Source organism: Diadema setosum, chromosome 4 (genome assembly GCF_964275005.1).
Source record: "Diadema setosum chromosome 4, eeDiaSeto1, whole genome shotgun sequence".
Taxonomy (NCBI): domain Eukaryota; kingdom Metazoa; phylum Echinodermata; class Echinoidea; order Diadematoida; family Diadematidae; genus Diadema; species Diadema setosum.
In genome coordinates this window covers 38,082,925-38,103,907 of record NC_092688.1, presented here as the reverse complement: position 1 = coordinate 38,103,907, position 20,983 = coordinate 38,082,925, and the positions used below count along the sequence as shown (strand labels likewise).

Here is a 20,983-nt window from a genome sequence, read left to right as displayed (position 1 = left end):
GATCATTTGTTTGCATAAATATGATACATGCATAAAATAATGTTTGTTTGTTTTCGTTTTGCATTGTTGGAAAAATGTTGGATATCTGAATTTATCATTTATTTGTTTAACTGTCAGATTCAAATTATACTGTGATCAATCTCCCCTAGTTCGTCCAATTGACTTCGTATGTCATTTATGTATGAAAAAAAAACAACAACTCAGAAATCAAATCAAATCAATCAAAATTGAATGAGTCTGTACACTCCTTATGCTCTATGTATAAGGAAAGTATAATATTTCTGGTCCTTTCAATAACATATGATAATGTCATTTCTGCATATATTCATTTGAGCATGGTAAGTACACTTGTATAATGATCAACAATGACCACGTGACTACCACCATGCACCAATGGGAAAGAAGACGGGTTACCATTCCCAATTTTCTGATGATACACACGTTTCCCTACGATAAGTTTGATTATCGGTATTAAATTTCTGCTTTGACACAAACAGTGCGCAATCGTAGAGAGAGAGAAAGAGGGAGAGAAAGAGAGAGAGAGAGGAGAGAGAGAGAGAGAGAGAGAGAGAGTGAGAGAGAGAAAAGAATGTGATGGTGGGATAAGATCCCTATAGATGGGGTGATGTGTAGTGCCGCTGTTTTATTATTCCCAGGAAATGAACATTGTTCACATTTTATATATTTATCTATTTATCTATTTTCGTACTTATTTCATATTTATTTATTTTTCTTCAGGAAGGGAGAAGAAAAAGAACTGCTAGGGCATCGTAACACAACAGAGGCACGGACACACACGTACGTGTGGCGGGCCAATAAACAATGACTGATAAATAAAAGAAAAGACTAAACAAATGATGACATGTTAATCTTACTGTTAATAAACAATTTAGGTTAATTGCTTCACTAAAATTAACAAGTTACACAGGGTTAACGTTTATTTGAGTGGAAGGAAGTCAAAGATGTCAATGTTCGCATAATTTGGGGATAACACATGCCGTGGAGGTACGTGAGTGCAAGTCCTCGATTTCAAATGTGCTATACATTATGTTCCCCCCCCCCCAAAAAAAAAAAAAATCATTAAAATTTTCGCATTGATAACACCCAATATGATTAAACTGTCTAAATGCTACTTCAGGGTCTTACAATATAACATCTTAGCTCTATTTTGCACAAAAAAAAAAACTCATTCAATATTAAAGTGGTCACAGAGAAATGTGAAAAGTTGTAAAGCATGTCATGAGTCTGATTCTTCCAAGTTTAGCACATCGATGCTTTTGTGTGTGAATACAATAGACAGAACTTGAGGAAGACATTCTCGGCATCCTTTACAAAATTCCTCATAAGATGTGGACAATAAGTTATAGTTTCATACCCTGAATTTTTATTTGGATTGATACACTATTTTTAAGATGTCATTGCGGAGGGTCCCGTTGTATTTTTTTTTTTTTTTGGGGGGGGGGGCATACGGTATAAGTTCACGAAGTGTTTTTTGTTTATTTGTTTGTTTGTCAAATCACATTGACATGACATTATTATTATTGACTTTATTTGAATAATATTTTTCTGTTTTTGCAACCAAAAGCGATAACCTCAAAACGTAACTGTCTTTGCTGAATATCCATGGCGAAACATACACGAAATTTACAGCAGGATTTGATCTGTGTTAAACATTAGCATAAACATGGCAATCATCTCGTAAAATCTTGGAAGACCAGGTCATGTCATAATGCTCATCGTATTCGTACGTATAAAAGGAGAGTGCCTCTTTACTACTTTCAATAACGTCGTTTTTAGTGTCATCGCATCATATAAGTGTGTTGATTACGTGAAAAAGAATTATAACAAAGTGTTTTTAGAGGGTTACGTGAATTCTTCTTCGAAAATGAAAACGAACCGGGTATGTGTAATTTATAATTATGTCGGAATTTAATTCCTTTGCAAATAAATCTTATCTTTTTACATTGATTAAACAATGATTGTTACTCTTACAGTACCTCCTTACCATTATTCAATGTATGAACGAAAGCAAAGATATGGACACTTTTCAGGCAATGAAAAATATACTGAAATGTAAACAAAATCAATTCCAAAATAAATAAACTTTATCCGGATGGGCTGTACACAATATTTACTTTCTGATGATACACAGATTTTTTTTTTTTTTTCTCCGATAAGTTTGATTATTAAATTTCTGCCATGAAACAAACAGTGAGTGCAAAGCATGGAGACAGAAAGAGAGAGGGAGGGAGTGGGAGGGGAATGGAGGGAGAGAGGGGGAGGAATTGAGGGAATCCCGAAATGATGCGATTGAGATGGCGCAGCTGTAGTTTTAGTCCCCCCCCCCCCCCAAAAAAAAAAAAAAAAAAAATGAATATATGTTTTTGTGTTTTTTTTTTCGTTACATAGGAAAAGAAAGGGACCACTGGGACAAAACAGACGAAAAGACACAAACGATGACTTCGACAAATCAATGACTACTTGATGTTATAAATTTCGTCTTTTGGTTTGAATAAAGAAATTTAAGGTTACTTCATTATGTTTCATTCAAAATTAACAATAAATGGAAATATAACTTACATTATTTTTTTCAGTGACTTTAACGATTGCAATAATCAATATATGATAATTGGTCGAATTTGAAGTGGGGTTGTACAAAGAAAAATATAATGGGACTTACATGAAAGCAAGCTTGTTCGGCTGTAAGCCCCGGATAGTCAGTGTTAGCGAAAGAGAAACGGAGAACGGATAAAAGTTCAGACCAGGTAATTGAATGGAACCAAACAGGGAAGAGGGGTTTGCCTTTATGGTTAAGAAATAAAAGAAACAGAAAACTATATAATGCAAACCATAATTGTGACCAAGCTATCATTTTGTTTCCAAAGTATATAGGACATGTTTGAGTGTATGGACGGAGACACTTACACCTTAGCGCAAAGGGTACTAGGACGTCGAGTCATACAGTCTCAATGATAATCGAGAAAGCAATGTGACGCCAGCCTTCCTTTTATCAAACGGTTTATCTCTCCTGGATTACTGTAATGTTTGATGCTCCAGTCATTGACCATTCATAGAGAATGACAGGTTACCTTTATCACAGCTATTATGTCTAATATCCAGGCTTCATTGAGTTACTCAATATCTATAAGGACGATATTATTGTATTAATATATCACTACGTCATTATGTAAGTTAACATTATTTGAAGATTATGTAGTATAGCTACATGTACAATTAATAACATCCATGCTAAGAACATACGAAAACATCGAGAATCAGAAAAAGACAAAAGAAATGAGTATTGAGGCCTGTGTTTAATAGTTCTGTATTTTGTTCTCTCTTACTGTTACAGATCAGCGAATTGATGATATCACGTCCTTTTCCGTTAGAAGAGCGATCGTCTCAGAGTCAGCAGCAGCAAATTTGGCTGAGTTTCTTTGTCGTCTGCCCCATCTTACACGTGCCGGTCTCCATGGTTGAACCTTCAAAGGACATTCTTTAAGACAATTGCCTCACAGGCTTCACGCTGTAAAGTAAGAATTAGTCATTTTCATCAGTCCAGCACTGTCTTGTTCAGGACGGGGGGGGGGGGGGGGGGGGGGGAGGAGGGTGATATCAAGACTTTGATGTCGTGATTATATTATTGCAACAGTTATGTCTTCGTGGTGGCAACAATTTCTGAAGTCCATCAATCCAGATAGAAGTAATCTAGTTGCAAACTTCCGCAATGCCAATGGCAGATATAGTGTGTTTTGAAAGTAAAAATGAAAACAAAAATCTAAATATCTCAAGCGTTGACATTGAAAACACGTGTATTCGGGATCCCTCCCGGCACCCGACAATCAATTGAAGTTTTTGTTTAAGAAATTGGAAATGAGAACTTCTGCATCGAAGGTGGATGTGTCATTCCATAATTAGCAAACAAAGCGTGATTAAATTCATATTCGGTATGCTGCCATGAAATACTTTTGTTTAGAGGAAATGAAAATTGATTGTATGATATAAAAATATGTGCCTTTTCCATATCATTTGTTCATCATGCTCTAGATGGAGTGCATCATCATCGATGGCAAGCCGTTAAGCAGGTGATGGGTAACTATCAAGGAGGCGCAGCTGAGGTATACATAACTGTGATTTTCACCTCATCAATTATAACGCATGTATTTGTAGTAAAGCATTGTACCTTATTAGAATAAGGTAGCATACTAAATCAGTTGTAAAGCTGGTGGAAACAGTAAAAAAGAAGTGGAAATCAAATTTTGTCCATTAAAAACTGAATAAACTGGAAACATGTATTCCATCATAAGCACCACCCTTTACAAATAATAAATGAGCAATTCTCCCCATTTATATGGCCAAATTTTCCGCAGCATGGAGTTTGAATTTTATGTTCTTGTGATGGCAACATACTTCTTTGTTTCTTACACTAGTATATACGTCTCGGAGACCTCCCCACTTCAGTTTCACTTGATTTACGTTACGTTACTGTCATAATAAGAGCCCGCCCTCTTTTGTTCACAACTTTATACATTTATACTGAGTACATTATTTTGTCTGCCATAGTAGGGCATGAAGACATGTCAGTAACTAGACTTGGCCGGTGGATATTTATTCACCTGTTAGATTTTTATGTCAGGGCGCTCCTTGCTTAGAGTATATACTCTCAAGGCAACTTTGAAAATGATTCAATCACAAGTCACAATGCGCACGACCATGACGTTTGGAAGGAGTGATATAAAATTAATGATTCCAAATCGCTACCAAACACAACCTAAAGCTTCAGTCATCATTGGAAAATAGTCTGATGATCATCTTCTACGATAATACATTCCCTTAAATAATTATGACAGTATAATAAGTCGCATACATCAAAATAAAGAAGGTATGGAAAAAGAGTGGTCCACTAAAAATCGAAAGCGTGGTAATATTTGGATCACTCAAAAAATGATGAATAAGTATACAGTCATCATCGTTATTCAAACCGTAATTACAGTGTTTTTAAAAGGACAAAAAATACAATTCCATGCAAATCTTCGCGTACATGTGTAGTCGAAGGTGCAGAGGGAAAAAAAAAACTAATCAATTTAAAATTTGCCCAGAAAACTAGCAATTTTAAAGACAATAAGGTTACCGTAACCGCGGTAACCTTCTTTGGAACCGACAAGAATTCACATTGTCATCTCTATAACTATTTGACAAAACGTGATTATTTTGCTGATCTCCTCTCACTCTCCAATAGAAACCCGGTGATAACAGCGATTCAGAAGGCGAGAGCAGCCACGAAACAGGACAAGGTTGTGCTGAAGAACACTTATAAGCTCCTGATGACGAATCCTTGAAAAACGGCTATGGAAGTATGTTACTATTCGAGGAGTGGGTTTCTTGAGAGGACCAGGAAAAGAAGGACTCGTGAAAGAGGAGGAATAGAACAAGCAAGAGAACAAAATAAATGCTGGAGAGGAGAACTAACTACGACTAAACGTCATCACAGAAGAGTCACAAAGTTCTTAGACATTTGTAGACAAGACGCCACAAAATTAGCACGAAGCATTTCAATGGGAAATTGCCCATTTTGTATATATGTATTATCATGTTTTATATTTCCTTTTTGAGATTCTGAGGCTGCCATCACTATCAAGAATTTGCTTAAAACGCAGGCTCCTGCATGTTTTTTCTTCCTCTTTATTTTGAAACAAGTGTATCCTCAATTCCTTTCATCTCATTGTTATGTTTATACTTTAAAGATTGTGATTATGATACTATGAATGTAATATTGTTTTTCCCCTATTCTATTGTCAGATACACGTGTTGTTATTTTTCAATATATGTTTTCTTGAAAAAAAAATGCAGAAATAGAATCAAACTGAACTGAAGAAACGAAGGGGTGGGGGTGTGCAAAAAAGTATTAAAAAAAGGAAGTGATGGAAGGAAGAGAATGAGAACATGGACCAGAACGAAAGGACACTAGCAGAAAGACATTGAAGCAACATTCGAATCGGGAAAGTCGTCGAGAAGGGACAAGAATGAATAAGAACGGAGGACGGGACATATAGTGAAACATTGCAAAAATCATTCTAGTGAGGAATGCTGGACGACCCCACAACCAGGACTCAGAGAGCCTCAGTGAGCTGAGCTGAAATACAGTCGACTCCCGTTATACCAAAGTCATCGGACCGGCAGTTTTCTTTCGGTTTTTTTTTTTTTTCTCGAAATTTTGTTATAATCGAACAAATAAACAATAAAAAGAAAAAAAAAAACATAGAGTGGATAATGTTGGGGACTGATTTTTTTTTTTTATTTGAAACCGAAATTTCGTTATAAAGGCTTCTTATCTGAGGCATGTGCCTGATATCCCGACCAAAGTTGAAAAAAAAAAAACAAAAACACATTTAGAAAGCGCTCAAAACTCAAACACGACGGATACCTTCTTGAGTCCCTGCTCCAACATTGTGACAGTAACTTGTGAAGATTCTCTTTTATGGCTGAAAGATATACCTTGTTGACCGGTCTTGTAGATACAATCTTTGTGTTCTGTTTCAAAGACGTTGTATTCAATTCATGCACAATACATTTTATTGACTCATGAGGAGCATGGATTACGAACAGCTGGCAAGAGTGTAAGCATACATTATACTGAAAAAAAAACACACACATACACACCCACAAACACACACACAAAAAAGAACACCGCCTGCACTCATGCACACACGCTCACACATACACAGGCGACGTGCTTAACAATATTGTGAAGAAGAGCAATGCATTTGGAATACTGTCCTGATTTCATTATGTTCGCACGTGTCCACATGTGGATACAAGATCCATAGTAAAACCTTCTACATTGACATCAAGAAGCGATGTCAATACTCTCCAAAAGTTGTAAGAACGTTAACAAATATTTATAATCATTGAGTCATGAATTTGTATCGCGCATTTTGTACAATAATTTGATTTTGATTTTAAAGCAATCTTCGAATTACTTCTGATGAGGCGAATATTGTGTTAAAAACAACAACCAAAAATACAATACGTCATAGACCCTCGATGGAGATGAAGAACGAGGGCGTGCCACAAAGATGATAATATTACATTGCACATGGAGTTTTACCACAGCATTCGTTTGGCACATAAAGACAGGAATATAAAATCATCATTCTTCGCCAGTCAAAGCCGGCACATGAATAATATTCGTTTTACCAACATTAATGCATATCTGTAGATTATTTTGAAATTTGCTTGTCACAATAGTCGCTCTCATAGTTAATTTGTTAACATTGAACTATTTCGATTAATATTTAGTAATGATATATTCATGGCAAGGCAGTTTTACATGTAGGGGCATGCATTTGTAATTGAGCTACCTATAATGCATGCATATAAAATAGGAAAAAAGTGCTGTTGTTTATAGACGAGTAAACCGATTACTGTTGTTACAGTATAATGACATTAACGAATTCCATCGTTATTGTAAGGATATTACCTCATAGTTCTTGGAAATTGCATACAAAATGTCTTGAATGTGACTCTTCATTATCATTGTATAACTCATAGGATATTGTCACTTTTTGTCTATTTTCGCAATCATTTCTATCAGTTATATTACTTATATGTATACTTACACTCATTGGCCCGAATTCACAAAGGTGGTACAAATGAAACCATGGTTTAAACCATGGACAAAAAACATGGATCGCCAAGTGTTGCACGGAATATTCGTTACGAAATTGGTCATTTCGTCGATAAAATGACCATTTCGTTAACGAAATTATCATTTCGTGGATGAAATGTTCGGTTAGTTACAAAATGTCCTTTCATTACAAAATAATCATTTCATCGACGAAATGACTGATTTCGTAACGAAATATTCCATGCAACTCTTGGCGCTCCATGGTTTTTGTCCATGGTTTAAACCATGGTTTGATTTGTACCACCTTCGTGAATTCGGGCCATTATTGATGGAGAGTGACTACGTTTTGGAGGGTCATAGGGATGGTTTCCGTTGTGATGATCTGCTAGTCCTGCTTCGGGATTAGACTTGCTCTCTTAAGAGTGGGTTGACACTCAAACTGTGACTTGTTTGAACTCGAATCGAATCGAATCGAATCAACCCGATCAAATTCACATGGTTCACGGAACACGATTCACAGAACACTCCTGCATTGTGCAGTCTGCTCGAGCAGTGGAATTGGGGTTATACACACCCTCATCGAGGAATGATATTGAGTTGGCACCTTTCTCGCTTCATGAATGTGAGTTTTGGGCCTTGGTCGATTAATGAAATTAGGTTTGCATCCTGCTTGGAAAATGAAGTTGGGTTTGAGTTTTTATCGAATATCTGGATAATATTTAACCGTGAAAAGTAATTCTAATTCCCGTCAATCATTTAAAAAAAAATAGAATATACAATCTTAATCTCAGTACTGCAGTTATGGTTCACCATTCTGATCAGAATACAGTACCACATTCTACATTATGCGTTGTTGAATCAAGCTTTGAATAACTTTGTTCGAGAATGCCTGGACGTCCACGTTTCTGTAATTAAATGTTGGTGAGATGGTTATAGCAACTTTGTCTATTTTGTATAGTTTTGTTGTTAGAATGTACAGGAAATATTTAAAAAAAACTTGTAGACGGCTTTGTTTGTGGGTTTTTTTTTTGCGTGTGTGTGTTTGTCATTTAATGGGATTTGCATGGTATTCAGTGGTAGCCTGTAAACTCTTATCACATGCAAAATTTACAGTGCCCCTTATTTTGTTGTCACAATCGTATTCCCGAATGTAGCATGTCTCTCTTCAATGTACAATGTATTTCCGAAATTGCTTCATTTTTCCTTTTCTTCTGCATATTCAAAAGCACACTGCACAACTACTTCCCGAGAAACATTTGCAGGCCTGTCTCCCTAGTTTTTACCTCCCTTTATCTCCCCCCCCCCTCTCTCTCTCTCTCTCCATTTCCATTTGCATTATGTGAGTTACGTAGGCCAACTTTTGGACTCACCTACTAAACATCAGCCCCAATGAAAATTATTTTGACACCCATTCCACTTTGAAAAACGTGGCGTCACCCTGCATAATGAGTAAATGGATTATAGATAATGGTTATATGGATATATATTATATTATATACACATATACAATGTACATATGTATGTATGTATGCATATATATATATATATATATATATATATGGATTGCATTAAATAATGTAGGCATTTCTTTATACCTATTGCATTTCTCAATTTTCTCGATTTAAGTCAATAAAGCAACCGTCGTTCCATTAACGATGGGGGGGGGGGACAAAACATGGAAAATAGTCATGTGCGAGAGAGCAGAGCGACCGACAGAGAGAGAGAGAGAGAGAGAGAGAGAAGAAATGGGGTGGGGGGCAGGGGTGTCAATCCGTATTCATGAATGGGAGGGGGGACTTGGAGTTGAAATATCTGTGCGAAGTTGTGCGGGGAAGGGCCACGCGAGAGAGATTTTGCATATTCAGAATTAATATTCAGCAATCTGATCCACATTTTGGATGAGATATTTTGACCGTTTTCTATCAAAAAAGCAAGAAAATGTTCCTCATTTCGAAAATCATTGGGGAAGAAAATTATAATATCCCCCCTCCCCATCCCCGCCCTCCAGGATTCGACGCCCCTGCATCCGAGGAAGTCTTAACACTAGAATTAAGATGAAAACATCTCGTAAACACATCTACGATGGAATCTGGGAAAATTTCAATCCCAGAAATGTACTAGAAAATCAACGGAGGAAACCCTCCGTTAATTGAAAGTACATGATCAAAATATCTAGATTATCTCCTTCCACCCGCCAAAACGGAACTTGAGCATTCTTTTTAAACCGAAGTGACAGACCTGGTGCAAACTTATGATGAATCATATGGAAATCTGTCAGTCCAAAAATGTGCACTATTAGTCTTAAAGGACCGAACGGGGAGGGTGTGGAAGGGGGTGTCCCCCTCCTACATGAGAGAGAGATTGTGCATTTTCAGGATCGAAATTCAGCAATTTGGTGCAGTCTTAGGGTGAAATAATATGAACAATTTTCTATTGCAACTGATTGACAAATTGCCCTACATCGACGTAAATAAGCGCTGAATTGATCAGTGTTTTGGTAGTAGCCATGATAAATAATCATGCGAACCCACGACCTCCTGGGGGGTGTTTCATCAACGTTTGTCGGCGCCGACAACTTGAATCACCATAGTAACAGTCAGTGACCAGAGCATCTCAGCCAATCAAAACCAAGGATTTTGCTGAAATTGGTCAGCGCCGACAGTTGTCGGCGCTGACAAGCGTTGATGAAACACCCCCCTGATCACCGGACAGGGGTCATCTCCACTAGACCACCGAGCTTTCGCCCGACAGCAAGTGTTAGTTCTTTAATTACGTCGATGCAGGGCAATTTGTCAATCAGTTGCAATGAAAATACCTCGACGGAAGAAATTCATGACTTTGAACAATTTTCTATTTACCCCCCCCCCCCCAAAAAAAAAAAAAAATAAAAAAAAATATATATATAAAACAAACAAACAAACAAACAAACAAACAAACAAAATCCACACATCTCGGGAATTATGGGGTGGGAGGAGGGGGCAAAATTATTATGTTTGCCAATATTTTCATGGTTGGCAACTACCCCCTGCCCCCAGGATCGACGCACCTAGACAGGGGGTTACCCCCTCCACCATGAGGCAAATTTTGCAATATCAGACCTGTACTTCAGTGATCTAGATAGGTGCACAATTTTTTTTTTTCAGTTTCTCACACAAGGGAGATTTTGCATTTTCAGGCCTGAAATTCAGAGATATAGTGCACAATTTTGGTGAGATATCCGAGTTTTGTTTCTATGAAAAAAGTAAAAATTGTAAAATATGAATTAGAATTAGGAGAATGTGGCGGGAGGGGGGTGGTGATTGTAGCTACTCCCACATGAGTGAGATTTTGCTTTTTCGGATCTGAAATTCAGACATCTGGCACACACTTGTGAACACTGGTAAAATGAGGATCGACGCACTGATCATCCCTGTGTATGCCCATAGAAGAATCCTAACTGAGTCATCATAGTCATCATCGTTTACTCAATGATTCAGGAAATGGAGGGGGTTCATTATGGTGGTAGTTTGTTTGTTTGTTTGTTTGTTTTTGTCCGTAATTTGCAGAATATGATGGTTTAGAGTTTCGCGCGTCATAACATGTATACATGTAGGCTGTGAACCATACCTTATGTCGATATTTCTATTTTCGCGAGCGAGCGATTGAGAAATTTTGTATACGTATCCTGAAAGATGGAATACTCTTCAGCTGTTAGCTCTCTGAAGGCGGGCTTAAGAGCGTCATGCAATATGGCGAAAATGGTGCAATCACATTTCTGCTTCCATTTTTTTTTTAATTGGCGGGGGGGGGGATTACATACCAGCCACACCCGCCCCCCCCCCCCCCCCACCCGACTTACGCCCCATGTTGTCAACAATAATGGCAAGAAATGTAAACCTTGATACAATTTCTAAATTGAAATCATCCTAAACTATGTTACAATTCAGTACATCAACAGTGTTACTGAAAAGCATATATTTCGTGTTTGAACATTCAGTGATAATTTATTAGCCGTGACCCAATTAGTCGGACAAGAACATCAACATCATCATGAAAGAAAAAGACAGTCGTATCATCTGCAAATTGTATAATGGAAAGCACTTCAGATACAGAAGAAAAAAACGTTGATGGCTTTACTATGAATAACAACGGTCCTAAAAGACTAAAAGACACCAAAAATTACATTTCTTACAGCTTAGTTATTATTTTCAATTGTAACTAATTGTTTTCTACAACCTAATTAACTCTAAAAACACTGCAAAGCCTTCCTATTTATTCCATAATGCGATAGTTTGTTAAGAAAAATTTTATGATTAAATGTATCGAAAATACTAATTGTATGGGAGTGATTGTCAATTACATTTACTACTTTGTCAACGAAATGATGAACTGCATAACTTATGTTTTCTTTCTGAGAAACTGAGAATTTGTAAATATTCATGCACATTAAAAAAAAAATATTCTAATATGAATTACTTCCCCTAACACTTTAGACTTTTTACCCGTTTTAAGTTCAATTTAGACAGAACTAACATATGACATAATGTAATAATATGGTATAGTCACAATGTGGTATGTACCGTTCTATCTGTGTTTGTGTTATATTTTATTCTATTGTCAGCCCTTGATTGTGTGAAATTTTTGTGAACAGGGCTCAATGGAAAATCAGAAGTGACTAAAATTGTCACTACAGCTGTACTGAAAATGGGCTACCCTCCTTTCTTGACCTTTATGTATGGATTATGTTAATTTTATTTTACGGAAATAAAACAAACAAACAAACAAGACAATGGAGATATTAAAGACATTGGGCGATAATGAGATTAATCATTAGAATTACTTTAGCCAGTTTCACTTTACCAGGAAGCATACCATTGGAAATTGTTAATGTAACATATGAGTCAACGGATCTACAATTTAATATCAAACTCCTTAAAGAATACAATTATTACTCTCATAACCGGAACTTCACTTATTTTTTGTTGTTTGTTGTTGGTTTTTTTTTTCTATAGAGGAAACAATATCAATAATACGGCAGCATTTGAGCAGTTAACCAACTGACACTTTTAATCCATTTGGAGTGATTGTCAATACCATCTTGTACATAATGGATCACACAGTACCGCAAAATGAAGCGCAATGTGATTTTTTTTTTTCACAAGAATCATTAGTATTTCACTATTTTATTCATGTATCAGAGGCCCTAAACAGCGCGAGTATAAAGCGGGTTCATGAGAACTTCAATGTAGGCATATAACATTTCGAACCTTCAACAACATTTCATTCATCATAGCAATGTGTGCTGCAGTACCACCCCTACATTGAGGACTGCACACAATTCGTAAAGGTGATAGCACTAATTTCGTTTCAGGTCTGCCTTTGGGCGCGGGAAGAGAATGTGTACTCAGTATGCGTTGTATGAAGTTATTGTCATGCAAAATTATGAGCAAATGGGTAAATGCATTCCACATTGAACCTTTCAATTATGTGTGCTATGAACTGTGTCAATTATTATGCTCTATGCGATATACATTGTAATGTGCGAATTTGCAGCTAGCAAACGGCTGCGTCGCCATTATTTCCATGCGCCCACTCAACGAACGAATTCCGTTGGTCTCGGAAGGCTGCAAGGCATAGGGTGTTTTCGGCTATCACTTAAAAAAGATGTGATATTTTTTTTATCTAGATTACTTGGCAGTCTCTCGGGATATTCCGGTCGAAAAAGTGTGTTCAACTTATTCTTTGTGAGCTATCTCAGTCTTCTGACTACATGATTGTGATGGATAGAAGATACGACCTCGTTCTCTTATTAACATTGGCTATTGCTGTGTTCTGTAGCCACGTTGGAGAAGGTAAGCCCAACTTTATTTTCCCGATCATGCAGTCAGCTTAGCGTTGTCAAGTCTCAGCCGAGTTAAGCCAATAAAATGTGTTCAAAATGACAAAGCTCCCAGAAATTTACAGATTTTAGAGAATGCCTGGAATCCCTGTGTACAAAGGAACTCTGTTTACTGCTCGTTATTTTCTTTGACACCTTTTGAATATTTGTCTACAGTCAACACATGTCATAAATGAGACAAAACCAAATTGTGTTTTCCACGGCTCAATGTACAAAAGTAGTATAAACATTTAACTTCAATGCTTTTCAATGCCAAAAAAAAAAGTCACCCCTAGAGATCAGCACACAATCCTTTTTTTTTTAAACTTTATTCACATGTTCATTTCATTGGAGCATTAGACTACCTTTGACGAAAGGAAATTATTTTACGCGTAGGTTGTATGAACGAATTGTCCCTGCCAATGCCTGCTGGAAAGAACAATGTGTCATTCGTGTAGAACAGAATGTTATGAAAGACATCGTGAACAAGATGTGGAATCTCTTCACATTGTTGAATTACAGAGTTTTCAACATTGTGAGCACATTGGGAATCACCAGTTTCTAGAACATTACTACATGCACGCACTCTAATAACTATACCAAAGTGTGAAATCAATTGACTTATATGTGAACATAATAGTATTGTGAACACACTGTGGAATACTGTGCTCTTTCCAGCAGGGGCATTCATAAAAGCTTTCTTTCTTTTATTTATTTTTTTTTTTCTGGTCAGCACTAATTGTGGTGCTTCAAAGGAGAATCATGACGTCATTGATTCTCGTTAGGGTTACATGCCAATTCCATTTTGTCCTCATGTAAATTTTATAAGCAATATTTTTTTTTAATACTCATTGAGGTCATTGTTGGTTTATTTTAACTGTGCAAGTGCAACATCCGTGTTTGTGATATAAATAAAATCCATGCTTGTGATGAACTTCGAAATATGGAGAGAAGTTCAATAGAGTTTAGAATAGTGGTTGTTATAGGACAGATCCGTAAAGTCGGACGTACATTTCGGACACTTTGAAGGCCTGGAGTGTTATTGTCAATGGGGGCATCTGTGTTTTTAAATGTGGGGGGGGGGGACATGCGGTTGAAATATCTGTGTGAAGTTGTCAGGGGAAGGGGAAGGATGTGGGAGGGGGTATCCCCCACTCAACGGACCTTGTGCGATTTTTTTTTTAACCGAAGTGACAGACCTGGTGCACACTTTAGATGAAACATTTGGAAATCTGTCAGTCCACAAATGTGTACTAAGTCTTCAAGGACCGAACGGGGAGTGCGTGTCCCCCTCCTACACGCGAGAGAGACTTTGCATTTACAGGATCGAAATTCAGCAATTTGGTGCATTCTTAGGGTGAAATATTTGAACAATTTTCTACCAAAAAAAAAGCCAAAAAAATATCAGACCTGTACTTTAATGACCTAGGTGCACACTTTTTTTTTAAATATTCCACTTTTGCTTCCATCAAAAAGATACGAAACATTCATATTCATGAAGATGTGCTGTGAAAGGGTGGAAAGGGTGTGGGAAGGGGATAATAGGCCCCCTCTCACACAAGGGTGATTGTGCATCTTCAGGCCTAAAATTCAGAGATATGGTGCCCTCTTTTGGTGAGATATTCGAGTATTGTTTCAATGAAAGGAGTAAGAATTTGAAAATATAAACAAAAATTAGGAAAATGTGCGGGGGGATGATTGTGTCTACTCCCACACGAGGGAGATTTTCCCCCTTCTCCATTTCTGAGTGGGGGGATACACACCAGCCATCCCCTCCTCCCCCCCCCAGATTTACGCCAATGTTGTCAACAATAATGCCAAGAAATGTAAAATTTGATACACTGTCTAAATTAAAATCTTCCAAAACTATTAATACATCATCAGTGTAACTGAAAAGTATATATTTCATGTTTGAACATTCAGTGATAATTTATTCGCCGTGACTCAATTAGTTGGACAAGAACATCAACATCATTATGAGAGAAAAAACAGTCGCATCATCTGCAAATTGTATAAAGGAAAGCACTTTAGTGCAATTCTGGCCTCATATAGCCTAGCAACAACCTCATTCCCTACTTACTATACTGGTGCAGTTGCCTTTGAATTTTTGGCATGCATTGTTTTATGTATGGCCATTGGACATTCTTTTCCCATATATTATCAGGGTGAATGTTCTCCCACTTGTCTCCCTATAAAACCAAGCAGCAGATGTGTTCTTAAGAAGTTATTTCTTGCTTACAGCCTGTCTTCATATTCACCTGCCTTGTATCAGTCACAATGATGAATTCAAATACTACTGTAAACTCGAATGCCGCATCAGTTGCCACCCTTTATCCTCAGTCATTTGCTGATATGACACCAGTAATTTCAGTAGACAGCGAAGAGGGTGAGGATTCCGACATCGTCACTTTCTTAAATATGCAAACTCCTGAATTAAGACTGGATTTTGACTGTAGCGATACAGCAGTCCAAAATGTATTCACTCACTACCACACAGAGGATGAGCTTACTTCACTCACTCATACCGACGCAAATCAACTGTTTATTTCACATTTTAATATCAGAAGCTTGAATAAAAACTTTGATCAATTTCTTTCTTTTGTGAGTATATTAAAATCCAAATATAATATCATCGGGCTCAGTGAAACTTAGTTGAAGGAGACATCACCCATTTCGCTACTTACTATAGACGGTTTTAAACTCATAACAAATAATAGAACATGGAAGAAAGGTGGGGGAGTCGGATTTTATGTGTCACAGAATTTAGAGTGTGTCTTCTTAGAAAAATACAGCGTGATGTCAGATACATTTGAGAGTGTATTTATCGAGGTCAAAACTTCAAACAAAGGTAATATTATAATTGGGGAGATTTATCGACCCCCAAGCTCAAACCCTGCTGAATTTTTAAAGTTATTCTGTGGCCTTATCTCGAACACTTACTTTGACAGTAAGACATGTTTTGTCATGGGTGATTTTAATCTCAATCTCCTTAATTACAGTGATAATCCCTTATGCGCAGATTTTCTTAATCTTATGTTGTCGAAATCATTTATTCCCCTTATAAGGAAACCGACTCGAATAACTGATGATGTATCTACTCTTATCGACAACATTTTTGTAAATGATTCATTTTCTGACATTACATCTGCCATAATAGTTTCTGACGTCATTGATCATTTCCCAATTTACGCCCTTGTGTCCAGTTTTATGACTGCTAATGCTTCTCACACCCACAACCCAGGTATTCGTGTAATGTCGGAATCCAACCTTAATAAACTTAGGGAGAAATTAAGTTCAGAGGATTGGTCCACCGTATACAGTCAAAGCGACATTGATTTAGCCTTTGAAAATTTTATGAATATTTTGATTGCTAATTATGATTCTTGTGTTCCTCTCCGAAGACCTCACCGTTCTAATTATAAAAAAGTACCACGACAACCATGGGTTACAAAATCTCTTCTCAGGTCCATTAACCGCAAGAATAAATTTTTTCATAAGTATCGTAAAGATCCATCCCCTTTAAACAAATTAAGATATGTTCGTTATCGGAATATATTGACATCCATAATACGTATAGCCAAGCGAAATTATTTTTCCCGACAGTTTGTTAAATATAAATCTGATGTGAAGAGTACGTGGAAGGTGATTAATGAGGCGCTCAAACATAAAAACAATACTGATCCTCCTAAATATATTTCAGTGGACGGCCGCCAGATTAACGACCCGGTCAATATGGCGGAATCTTTCAATGATTATTTTGCAACTCTTGGTCCACATCTTGCCAGTAAAATCCCGAAATCATCAACTGAATTTTATAGAGACTTAGGTAATAGGAATTCTCAATCAATATTTTTTGAACCTATTGCTGAAGAAGAAATTATAGATATTATTAAGAATTTGAACGATAAAAAAAGTTCAGGATATGATGGAATTACAAATTTTCTTTTAAAAAATGTTTTAAACGAAATCATTACTCCTCTTACATACATTTTCAAACAATCCTTATTTAATGGCAAAGTCCCCAATAAGATGAAGGTCGCAAAAGTTGTCCCTATCTTTAAGAAGGGACAGAAAGATTTGGTGAATAATTACCGACCAATTTCTTTGTTGACTTCAATCTCTAAAATTCTCGAAAGGGTGGTTTACACACGATTATTAAAATTTCTCACAAATCATAACATTCTGTCGGATTCTCAGTTTGGTTTTAGAAAACATTACAACACAACCCATGCTTTACTTACTTTTATAGACAAGGTAGCTCATGCTATAGATAGTTTTGAACATACAATTGGAGTTTTTCTTGATTTTTCTAAAGCTTTCGACACGATAGATCATGAAATCTTGTTTTATAAATTGTGTCACTATGGAATCTGCGGTACCCCCTTAGAATGGTTTAAGAGTTATTTAACAGAAAGAAAGCAATTTGTTAATATCAATAGCCATGATTCGCAATTAAAGCCTATTTCATGTGGAGTCCCGCAGGGCTCCCTCTTGGGCCCACATTTATTTATAGTATACATAAACGATCTTCCAAAATCATCGCAAATTTTGTCATTCATTTGTTTCGCCGATGACACAAGCTTGTTTTTTTTTCACATCGAGACCCTAATGCATTAGTAAATATGATGAATACTGAGCTCAGGTCCGTGCAATCCTGGATTTATGCGAACAAATTGTACTTGAACATAGAAAAAACTCATTATATGGTATTTGGTAATTCTTTGAATTTTGTTCCATATGATATCAAAATAAATGATTTATGTTTAAAGCAGGTTAATAACGCAAAGTTTTTAGGGCTTTTGATTGACCAAGAATTATCCTGGAAAACTCATGTTAATTTTGTAAGTAAAATTTTGTCTAGAAATATTGGGATTTTGAATAAGCTAAAACATTTCTTTTCTGTTCATATTTTGCAGAGTATATATTCTTGTTTAATATCTCCACACTTCAATTATGGAATTTTGGCGTGTGGAAATGCAATTCACTCATTACTAGATTCCCTTCTCCGTATTCAAAAGCGTGCAATAAGAATCATAAACCACGCCGGATATTTTGCCCATACCAATTGTTTTTTCCATCAAAACAGAATTCTGAAAATTTCAGACTTATTTTATTATAATCTCGGAATTTTCATGTATAAACTAACAACTAATGCATTACCATCTGTTTTTATCCACATGTTCAAAAGGAATCGTTCTATCCACTGTTATCCCACTCGCCAGAGTGACGCCTATTACCTTCCCCGTACTCGCACTATTTTTGCAAAGAAGACAATTATATTTACTGGACCCAGATATTGGAATGATCTCCCTCTAGATATCACTTCTTCCTTATCTTTATTCACCTTCAAACGCAAATTAAAACAGTTATTACTTAGTGGATACACACTACCAAGCCTTTAGCAACCTTTTTATGCTCCCAGTGTTTTGTCCTTGTCCGCAGCACCAAGTTACTTAAGTGATTTCATGGTACCGATACATCTTTTAATAATACAGCATTTTTGTTATTCAAACACTGCGAGATTTGTATGCAGTCTGGTTTGTGCGATATCTATGTGGTTCATTAGTTTATTACTCATCTATTTTTTTGTACTGGTGTAATTTTAGTTGGTCAAGACAAACATATCCGTTCTCCGTGTAAAATTATATGCCTATGAACTCGGGAACCTACAGTTTTACAAGCTTTAAAGCTTTTATGTAGGCCCCATCATATTTCTTATACTTACTAGTGACATTTTCATACGATGTGACCATGTACATTAGTGTCAAGTATATTTTCTTTTTCTTTTTCTTCTACAATCAAAAGACATGATTGTATATATTTTGTACTCTTGTTTCGTTGTCAATAATTTTGTAATGTCATCATTGAGAAAATGGAAATATGAAATAAATTTGAACTGAACTGAACTGAACTTCAGATACAGAAGACAAATCATTGATAATTTCATTATGAATAACAACGGTCCCAATAGACTAAATGACACCACACTTAACATTTCTTGCAACTGAATTGTTATCCTTATTTGTAACAAATTATTTTCTATTACCTAATTAACTCGTAACCACTGCAAAGCCTTCCCACGTATTTCATAATGCGATAGTTTGTAAAGTAAAATTGTATGATTAATTGTATCGAAGGCCTTGGAGAAGTAAAACAAAATAATCCTAATTAGATGAGAGTGATTGTCAATTACATTAACTACTTTGTCAGCAAATGATGAACTGCATGAATATTATTATGCTTTTCTGAGAAACTGAGCATTCGTGAATATTTATGTCGATTAAAAAAGATGATAATTCTAATACATTAGACTTTTTACCCGTTTTTAAGTTTAATTTAGACAGAACCGATATCCCTTCCGCTTGATTTTTTTTTTAGAATATACGCTCCAAACCTATGAACAATATATAATAATATGGTATAATATGTAGTCACAATGTAGTAATGTATCTAACCGTCCTATCCCTGTTTGTGTTATATTTTATTCTACTATCAGTCCCAGATTGTGTGAATTTTTTTGTGAACAGGACCCTATGGAAGATGTGGGCCCCATTTCATAAAAAGTTGATATGATAGCAACTCTTGCTGAAATGGCAATTGTCATGGTAACGACAAGAATCCAGCTTTCTGATTGGCTGCTGCTATTGGGAGTTGCTATTCCAACAAGAGTTGCCTTGCTAACATCTTTTATGAAATGGGGTCCAGAAGTGACTATCATTGTCACTACTGAAAACGGCCAACTTCCGTATGTTTTTCTTTTCTTGACCTTTATGTATGGATTAATATGTTGATTTTATAGTACGGAAATAAAACAGACAAACTAAGAAAACAAACAAGACAATGGAGATAATAGAGAAATTGGTCGATAATTAGATTAATAATTAGAATTACTTTAGCCACAAAACATACCATTGGAAATTGATAAATTGAAGATGTGAGTCAACGGATCTGCAGTTTCGGATAAAACTCCTTCTACCATCATAACCGGAACTTCACTTATTTCCTTTTCTTCTTATAGATGAAACAATATCATTAATACGACAGCAATTGAGCAGTTAACCACCTGACATTTTTAATCCATTTCGAGTGATTGTCAGTTACATCTTCTACATAATAGGTCACACAGTGTCGCAAAACGAAGCGCAATATGATATTTTTTTTTTCTCAAGAATAATTGGTATATCACTATTTTATTCAGGTATCAAAGGCTGTAAACAGCCTAGCGCGAGTATAAAGCGGATTCATGAGAATTTCATTGTAAGCATATAACATTTTGAACCTTCAACATTTCGTTCATCAGAACGACATGTGCTGTAGTACCATGCCCAACATTGAGGACTGCGCACAATCCAATTGTAAAGGTATAGCATTAGTTTCGTTTCAAGTCCATTTTTGGGCGCGGGAAAAGAATGTGTACTCAGTATGCGTTGTGTGAAGTTATTGCCATGCAAAAGATGTATTCCACATTGAACCTTTCAATAGGTGTGCTATGAACTGTG

General features: G+C 36.3%; 2 protein-coding genes across 2 annotated transcripts in view; one reads left to right on the top strand and one right to left on the bottom strand.

The window, feature by feature from the left end:
• LOC140227843 (uncharacterized) overlaps positions 1-20,983 on the bottom strand; it is a 233,850-nt gene that overhangs the window by 69,600 nt on the left and 143,267 nt on the right. The window lies entirely within an intron of this gene.
• The window catches only part of LOC140227088 (uncharacterized), a 101,153-nt gene that overhangs the window by 31,320 nt on the left and 48,850 nt on the right, over positions 1-20,983 (top strand). The window lies entirely within an intron of this gene.